We start from the raw sequence: 10194 nt of genomic DNA on the forward strand, positions 1-10194 counted from the left end.
AGTCATCAAAGGCGGAAACACAATCATCTACAGCAACCCCAAAAGCGACCTCAAACACTACCCAAAACACTAAACCAGTCTACTACACCAAACCTCATAAGCAACACCTGATGACGACCCCATTCACCAAACCAAACCTTACTTAACTCAAAACCTTCATCAATCGAGTCTTCTACGAAGACAGTCCCTGGCCAACAGAGAACATAACCAAAAACAAATCCTTTTATGAGTATATTCTAGTGGACTCTAAATCTATAGAAATCACCCACTACCAAGATAAGAAAAACCCAAACCTCATCAACTATTCAACCTGCAAATTCATGCGAATTTGTTCAACCCAAGACCATGGTTTAATCCATCATCATACAACAAAACCTTTTTCCACCCCAAGATATCATATCGACAGCAACACCTATACCGATTACAAAAATGCCTTTTTCCGAGCTTTTTTACTCAGACCCTATGACCACTCTTGGTTCTTCAGTTCTGATCAAAACTGTACAAAGACAATACCAGGATGGTTCAACGAATGGTGGTACTGGTTCGGACCAGCAGATCCAATCTACCCCGAAGAAGTACTCAAGACCTCCTACCCATTCTACAAGAAACACGTATTTGATCAACCAGTTGGGCCTCTAAACAAAATTTGGTTTCATATTGACATGGGCATCCCATGGATATGTTCATGGCATTTTACCCTCGCTATCGTTCTTCAAAACATGCCTAATTCTCTCCTCCGATAATCCAGAGTCAAATGGTGGGAAAAATATAACATCGACAGATGTTCCCTCGCCAATATCCAAAAATACTTCCACATTACAAATCAAGCCAAAACAGCAATCCAAACAATATCCAAATCCATACCTCTTCTCAACCCAACCCAAATATCCCAAACAAATCCAACTCCGCAAAAAAGACCAACATCAAGCCCAACAAGTTCAACTACCTCTTCCTCTTCCAAGAAATCATCAAGAAAAGAAAAAAATGAAGAAATTTTTCGCCGAAATGCTAGCGCAATTTGACACGGAAAATAATGATACCAACGACGATAACCAACAAGTTGACAGTACGCAACCCGAAGATCCTTACGGCGGCCCATTAGGCCAGGAACCGTTTGATCTTTAAAAAAAAAAAACGTGAAAATATGTCTATATTTAAAATTTCGGTTTTTCCAAGTATATTCTAGTAGACTCTGTACATTATTTCTGTATTTTCTTCTCTGTATTTTATTACTACTACCTACAAAATAATATACAGAGTATATCTGTATAAGAAGAAGCTATGCAAGAATTTCCGAGAAAGAATCCGGCCGACAATGGCGGGGCCCACATGAAGACTTCTGCATAAAAACGACAACAGTCTCTGACAGCAATTGTCGGCACCACTCAAGACTCAACACGTATTAAATCAAGTGTCGGCACCACTAGAAGACGAAACGTTGCAAGACCTTATTCAAGCAACCTTTGCCTATAAATACGCATTCATGATCAAGGAAGGGGACACGAGCGATTTCACTCTCTAAACTTTCATCTCTCTAAAAGCTCTCCCTTCTCTCTAAGAACTCCCAGAAATTTTCCAAATTTTAATTTTTAATCTTGTAATCTCGAAAACTTGTATTCCATTTCAAGATCAATAAAAAGTAAGTTTAATCATATTCTGTGTATAATTTTTAGGTTTAATACATATTAAAACTTTGTTTATCAAATTAATTATCAAAGTAACAATAATTCAAATATTAAAATAAAAGAAAGTAGTAAAATCAATGGTATCAGTATTAAACTTAAAATGCTTTGATTTTTACTACTTTCTTTTACCATTTATTTTTACTACTTAAATTATATCAGACCCGAAACTATTATTCAAAGGATGCATTTTGATTTAACAAGATTTAGTGAACAGATTTCTGTGAATTAATCTAATTAAGACATGTGTAGATAAGATCCTTACCATCTAAGGAAACACTGTCACTGTAGGTGTTCCAGGCAGCAAGTCTAGAGAAGGCAGTAAGACCGTTGGTAAACCTTGGTTGTGTCCACTTAGAACCGGTTAGTATCTTTTCTATCATGAGTTTAAACCTAGGCATCTTCATTGAGGAAACTATTTAAATCAAAAAATGAGTCAACCTCTTGAAATTCGACAATTAACTCAAGAGAAATTATGTCAAAAATAACAACCTTTAATCAAGAAATATCAAAAGATCATTTACCTCATATTAATCCAGAACATATATACCCAATAGGAACTTTTGATTTCAAAACGGCTTATTCAATTAAAGAACATGAACAAACCTTATCTCTACAAAATGAATTTGAAGAAATTAAATTATTGTCTTCTCTAGCTTTAGACAAATATAGACAAAAAAGTTTTAATTACATCCATTTTGGACTAATTCAAATTGCTATAAAACCTCTATCAAGGACAGGAATAGATTCACCAATATTAATGTTATTAAGAGATAAAACTCTTTTAAAATTTGAAGATTCTCTTCTAGGAGCAGTTCAATCAAATTTATGCAATGGGGCTGTATATTTTAATTGCGCCCCTAATTTTCAAGTAGGCTTGCATGACCCAACCATACTCAATACTTTAACTTTAAATGTGCTTTTACCTGAAATAAAATTTCAAAATGAAAGGCATGGATATTTATTACTCTATCTAGTTTATTTTAAGCAATCAATGTCTGAATTTAACCCAAGATGTCTATTACAAGATGATAAAGGAGAAACAACAATTCTAGCAGTTCATAGTAAAGATACACCAACAGCTACATACACACCAAGACAATTAAAATGGGATGGAACAACTATTCAGATCAATGGAAAATCGAAATTACTCAACCTCCTAGAAATTTTGAACAAAAGAATATATCTAAGAAAATTGAACAAAAGGATGGAAAAATATTATTAAGGTTTGGATCTTATAAAGATCCGTTCCACCTAGAATAAGTTCATATCATTCAAGAGCTTCTTTTTCTGAATATCGTACGATCAATCTAGTACAAATTCAGAAACAAAAAGTGTAAATCAAAGTATTAGACAAGATGAACCAATAAGATTTAAAGCACCTGTAGTAGAACCAGATCAAGATATGTATCCAACATCACCTACCCCATCAGATTTTAAATCGATAAATGTTATAACTAAAAAATATGAAATTGATAAACAACATATAAAAGAGGACTTTTATTCAAAAGAAAATGAAGAAAAACGAAACTGGTATTTTAAAACTTTTTTTAAGCAACAGACCACTGAATATAGAGAAAAATGGTATGATTGTATGCTGCCAAAAGAAATGAAAATTCCATTTTTCATATGGTTTGAAATTTATTCAATAGCTCACAATATCGATTATCCATTTAGAACGATTAATGCAAGTACATCATTAAGCCAAGTATGAGAACAAGTAAATGGAAATAAAATTAAATCAATCCATCCACCTTTAAATGATTTCAAAATAAATACTCTAAACCGATAAATTTTAGCTACGCCCTTCAAAACTGGAGCTAACAAAGATGATAAAGAACCAGTGTTAATGCAAGATATTTAATCTATATATCAACAAAATAATTATCAAAGTCAAATACTATATACAATTTCTGAACAATTAGATAGCATCGATAATAAAATAAATGATAATAAAAATAATAAATTAGACCAACGTACTCAACACACTTTCTCGTCAACAACCTACCCAATCTTTAAACCGATGACAAGACAAATCAAATTTCCTGAAAACAAAAATAAAGGAATAAACACTGTAGATGAAGATGACAATGAATCTATCCAAACCTCCTCTCAATCAGAAAACGATATTCAAGAAATAAATCGAATAAAAAATAAATCAAAGAAACCATATTATCCTAGACATACTCCACCAGATCTACTATTTGAGGAACACCATAAATATACCTGTAACAAATACACTAGAGAGAGTGTACATGAATGGAATATAGATGGTCGATCAGAATATGAAATGGTGAACTTATTTCAAGAAATAGGAATGGCAGCAATGGCTTGCAAAGGTAAAGGAAATGATGATAAACAAGCATGTATTTTGTTAGTAGTTGGCTTTACTGGAGCATTAAGATATTGGTGGGACAACTCATGTGATACAATTACGGAAGATTCTATAATTAATCATGTTGAAATAAGACAACAAGAAGTTGAAGAAGGATTTATGCATGATATAGAAGTACCAAATGCAGTGGAAGTATTAATACATACTTTAACAATGCATTTTATAGGTAATCCTAAAGAAGAATTAGAAAGTAAAAAAAATTATATTAACAAACTTAAGATGTCCAACATTAGGAGATTTTAAATGGTATAAAGATGTTTTTATAACTAATATATTCCAAAGAAACGATTGTAATCAAGCATTCTGGAAAGAACGGTTTATCTCAGGATCACCATGTTTCTTTGCGGAAAGAATAATTAGTAAATTAAAAGAATATTCAGGAGGACAACCGATCCCTTGGAATACAATCACTTATGGTCAACTATTTGCATTTATAAAGAAAGAAGGATTAGCTATATGTCAAGAACATAAAGATAAGAAACGTAATGATAAATTTAAATTCAAAATAACTATGGGATCATTTTGTGATCAATATGGTTATAATCAACTTAACCCTCCGTCAAGAATTAAACGATTAAAAAATAGATATAATAAAACTAAATATCATCATAAGAATAAAAAAAATTATAAAAAACCAACAAATCAGTACTATACAAAAAATAATAAACACAAACCTAATAATAAACAAAAGATAGTATGCTGGAATTGTAAAAGACCTGGACATAAGTCCACGGAGTGTAAAATAAAAAAGAAGATAAATGAAATATTCCAAGATCAACCAGATATACAAGAAAAATTAACTAAACTATTAATATCAGAGTCAGAAACATCGGAAGAATCGAGTAGTGATAACTTTATAGATGTAATAGGAAATATTATTGATTCTTCAATAGAATCATAAGAATTATCAGATAATTTATGTAATTGTAAAACTATTAACGTTATCATTAATCGAAGCAAGAAATAATATTCAAGCATCAAAAAGTAACTCAAATCAAGCATCCACAAGTAATACAAATCTAGAAATTAATGAAAATAAGCAAAATAACTCTGGTGAAGACTATATTCTAATAATTAATAAGATCAATTATGAAAAATGGTATACAAACATTACCTTACACGTAGGACATGATTTCAAAATAAATATAATAGCATTAATGGATACAAGTGTTGACTACAACTGTATTCGCGAAGGAATTATACCAACCAAATATTATGAAAAAATTACTGAAAATTAAGTGGAGCAGTCGGAAGTAATTTAAAGGTTCAATATAAATTACCATATGCAAAAATATGTAATCAAGGATATTGCTTCAAAAATCAGTTCATTTTAGTAAAGAACTTAACACAAGAAGTAATATTAGGAACTCCATTTTTTACGCAAATATATCCGTTCAAAGTAACAGAAATAGGAATAACCACGAAAGTAGTAGGAACAAAATTATCGTTTGAATTTTTATCACCAATGAAAACAAAAGAAATATTAAACTTACAACAAAATTCAATCCAAAAGACAATTAACTTAATCAAAGGAAAACAAAATCATATACAATATCTACAAGATGAAATAGCATACAAAAAAATAGAAGAACAACTTAAGATGCCTTACATAATAAGCAAGATAAAAGCTATTGAAAATGACATATTAAACCAAATATGTTCAGATTTACCAAATGCCTTTTGGGAAAGAAAACAACATGTAGTTGAACTCCCATATATAAAAGAATTTAATGAAAGAAATATACCAACTAAAGCACGACCTATTCAAATGAATAAAAATTATTAGAACACTGTAAAAAGAAAATAAAAGATTTTTTAGATAAAAAATTAATCATGTCATCCAAATCTTCCTGGAGCTGTTCAGCCTTTTATGTAAATAATCAAGCTGAAAAAGAACGTGGAGTACCACGGTTTGTAATAAATTATAAACCATTAAATGATGTATTACAATCGATAAAATATCCAATACCTAACAAAAGAGATTTATTAAAATGACTGTATAACGCAAAAATTTATTCAAAATTCGACATGAAAATTGGCTTTTGGCAAATTCAAATTGCCAAAAAAGATAAATATAAAACAGCTTTCACCGTACCATTTGGACATTATGAGTGGAATGTAATGCCTTTTGGCCTTAAAAATGCACCCTCTGAATTTCAACATATAATGAATGAAATATTCAATAATTATTCGAAATTTACAATTGTCTAAATAGACGACGTATTAGTATATTCAACTTCAATAGATCAACATATCAGTCAGTTAAACACATTCCTCAATATAGTCAAAAAACATGGTTTGGTTATATCAGCTAAGAAAATTTCTTTATTCCAAACAAAAATAAGATTCTTAGGGCATAATATATATCAAGGAACAATCACACCTATTTCAAGATCAATTGAATTTGCAGATAAATTTTCTGATGAATTAAAAGAGAAAACTCAGTTACAAAGATTTTTAGGATATCTAAACTATGTTTCAGACTTCTTACCCAACCTTAGAAAAACAATTCAACCCTTATTTCAACGGTTACAAAAGAATCCAAAACCATGGACTAATCAACATACTCTTTTAGTTAAACAAGTTAAGCAAAAGGTAAAAACACTCCCATGTCTATCTATACCACATCCTGAAGCTGGCATGACAGTTGAAATTGATGCTTCCGAAATAGGTTATGGGAGGATTCTTAAGCAAAAATTACTGAACTCAAAAGAAGAATCTATAGTTCGATTTCACTCGGGAATCTGGTTAGGGCCACAAAAACATTATTCAACAGTTAAAAAGGAAGTTCTTTCGATTTTTAACTGTATCTCGAAATTACAAGATGATTTAGTCAAAAAAAAATTTCTATTGCGAGTAGATTGCAAATCAGCAAAAGAAATATTGCAAAAAAATGTCAAAAATCTAGTATCAAAACAAATATTTGCTAGGTGGCAAGCAATATTATCAGTTTTCGATTTTGAAATTCAATATATTAAAGGAGAAAAAAATTCTTTACCCGATTTTCTAACAAGAGAATATTTACAGGGAAAATCGGCAGATAATTAACAACAACACGATATTCAAGATGAGTGACAAGAAAATGAAAAAGCCGATGACAGCATCGGATTATATCAAAAACCAACTACATCTCCAAGGAAGAACTTTAACTCCAAACCCTTACTCAGCATTAGCTGAATATCCTCCTCTATCCAATTCAAAAGCAGTCGCCGAAAAGTCATCAAAGACGGAAACACAATCATCTACGGCAACCCCAAAAACGACCTCAAACACTACCCAAAACACTAAACCAGTCTACTACACCAAACCTCATAAGCAACACCTGATGACGACCCCATTCACCAAACCAATAAACCTTACTCAACTCAAAACCTTCATCAATCGAGTCTTCTACGAAGACAGTCCCTGGCCAACAAACAACATAACCAAAAACCAATCATTTTATGAATATATTTGATATCTTGCATATTTGCATTGTTTTATCCATTCATTCATAAACATTTTCATCATAGAGATTAGGATTTAGACATGTTTAGGTTGCATTTTGCATACATGAGTCTCTATTAGGTACTGGAGTGCCACATGGAGTTCTTGGGGATGTTTGGAGCTCGAAAGAGGTGTAAAGATGATCATTGGACGAGCAGAGCGTTGGGAGCGACTTCCCGGAGCGACACAAGCAAGTCGCTCTGACCTGCCTTATCAGAGCGACCTTACCAGAGTGATGCGGAGAAGTCGTTCGCCATTTCACCCCGGTGGAAGCACAAAACGAAGCCCGGAGCGACCTCTCAGAGCGACCCACTGAGGTCGCTCCCGAAGTCCGGAGCGACTTGTTGGAGGGACACACCAAGGTCGCTCGTGTCCTCTCGTCCGGAGACACCAAAGTCGAGCATCCTGGAGCGACCCCTCAGAGCGACCTACCAAGGTCGCTCCCAGCCAGAGCGACCAGCTCAAGTCGCTCGCGTCTCTATGGCGAGACGACCCGGGAGCGACGTCTTCGGAGCGACACAGCCAGTTCGCTCGCGAAGAAACGACCCGGGAGCGACCTCTCGCAGCGACGTGCCAAGGTCGCTCCGCGTTACTTTGCTGCCGAAAATCATGATTTCCCGAGGACCTTTTTGCAATTTATTTTGGACGTTTTGCACTTGGAGAAACCTATGTTTTAAACACCTTTTGTAGCCACCAGGCAGAGGATCTTTGGATCTATTGAGAAAGACACAAAAACTCTCTTGAGAAGTTCATCTCTTGGATTTTTGATTGTTATATTCTTGTGTTCTTGTTGATTTCTTATCTATTTCTCTACATGATTAATCTGAAATCCAATATGAGTTTAAGAGGAATCATGGAGATTAGTGAGTAATCACCTTTTGCTTGGGTTAGGGAGATTAAGGGTGATTAGGTTAGTTCTAGGATGTTTTAGTGTAGATCATTCTTGTTCCTTGCTAGTAGAGTATTCTTAATGCATCTTCTGAGTTGGCCACTCAAAAGTTGATCAATAGGCATTTCCCACCCGAAAGGTGTTTGATGAAATGCCTGAGACAACTCTCCTAGGCTTTTAGTATACTTTGCCAAAGACATTTGTTGTTAAAGATGCTAAGATAGCTAATAGACTTGTTAGTAATGATTGCTTTCATATTATTCAACCAAAGACATTTGATGTTTGAGATATGTTAGCAAATGAGCATTCATCTAGACATAGAGCTTGCTTAGAATTGTGTCTAGGCTTAAGGTTGATAGTTTGATTGATCATTTGCCATCCTTAGTTCGATACTTGATCACCCAAGGTCTAATCCCTATGCCCATGAGTTCTCTTTTCCCTTAGTCAAGAAAGTATCATTCTGTTATTGTTTTCTAGTTTTAGTCATAGCTTAAAACCCATTTAAATCATTGGTTGCACTTAGATTAAGTGAGTACTTGCATTCTCGGTGCTTTCATATCTCTCAGAACTGGTTCGACATTCACTATACTACAACATTTGTCTTAGGAGCCTTGAAAACTCCTAACATCAAATTGGCGCCGTTGCCAAATTCTGAGTAGATTTAAACATTGAGATTTAGTCACTTGCTTGAGACTAAGTCATTTTAAATTTTGTTTTGTTACTGACTCCTCTTCTTCACCTACCTTTAACTTTCAGGTGTATGAACTTGAGGAGCAGGGGTCCATCAAACCAGAGCTTTAGAGAGAGTGTGTGCTAGAGCTAGAAGAGAAGAAGAGCAACAATTGGACGTTGATATGGCAGATCCACAACAAGGGGCAGAACACCAACCGCGGGTAGCTCGACCCATTGGTACTTATGACCGCCCCAACATTCATGGTTATAGACTGGGAATCCAAGCACCGGCTGTGGCAGCCAACAACTTTGAGGTCAAGTCAGGACTCCTCAACATGATCGAGAACAACAAGTATCATGGCTTGGCTCTAGAGGACCCATTTGATCACTTGGATAGGTTCGACAGCTACTGTGGGTTGTCAAAAACCAATGGTGTGTCCGAAGATGCTTTAAAGCTCAAGCTATTCCCTTTCTCTTTGGGGGATAAGGCACGTCAGTGGGAGAAGTCTCTACCCAGCGACTCTATCACTACTTGGGATGAGTGCAAGAGAGCATTCTTGGAGAAATTCTTCTCATCCTCAAGAACTGCTAAGCTGAGAAATGAGATCTCCAGCTTTCAACAGAAGGGCTTGGAAGGATTCAGTGAAGCCTGGGAGAGATTCAAGGGCTACCAAGCTCAATGCCCTCACCATGATTTCTCTAAAGAAAGCTTGCTGAGCACATTCTACCGTGGTGCTCTTCCTAAGCACAGAGCCAGACTGGATACAGCTAGCAATGGGTTCTTCTTGGGAAGAACTGAAGATGATGCAGAAGAGCTGGTTGACAACATGGTAAAGAGTGATGCAGTATACAGTGGAGACCACGACAGAGGCAGTAGGGGTGCTGATAAGCAGACGAGGAAAGAGATTAAAGCTCTCCAGGATAAGATAGACATCCTCCTTGCTGATAAAGCCACACAAGAGCAGCTGCACTTTGTTGGTAACCCAAGCCAAGAGACACCACCTGTTGTCCATGAGGTTGAGGGTTTGGAAGGTCAAGAAGAGTTGTGTTTCATCAACAACAATGGTAGC

General features: G+C 34.7%; 1 non-coding gene across 1 annotated transcript; it reads right to left on the minus strand.

Annotated features, from left to right (window-relative positions):
• Positions 1 to 9714: 9714 nt before the first annotated feature.
• LOC125582669 lies at positions 9715 to 9821 on the minus strand. Its single transcript, XR_007320125.1, has one exon. It is a non-coding gene; the product is annotated as a small nucleolar RNA R71 (small nucleolar RNA).
• Between the last annotated feature and the right edge of the window lie 373 nt (positions 9822 to 10194).

Source organism: Brassica napus, chromosome C2 (genome assembly GCF_020379485.1).
Source record: "Brassica napus cultivar Da-Ae chromosome C2, Da-Ae, whole genome shotgun sequence".
Classification (NCBI taxonomy): Eukaryota; Viridiplantae; Streptophyta; class Magnoliopsida; order Brassicales; family Brassicaceae; genus Brassica; species Brassica napus.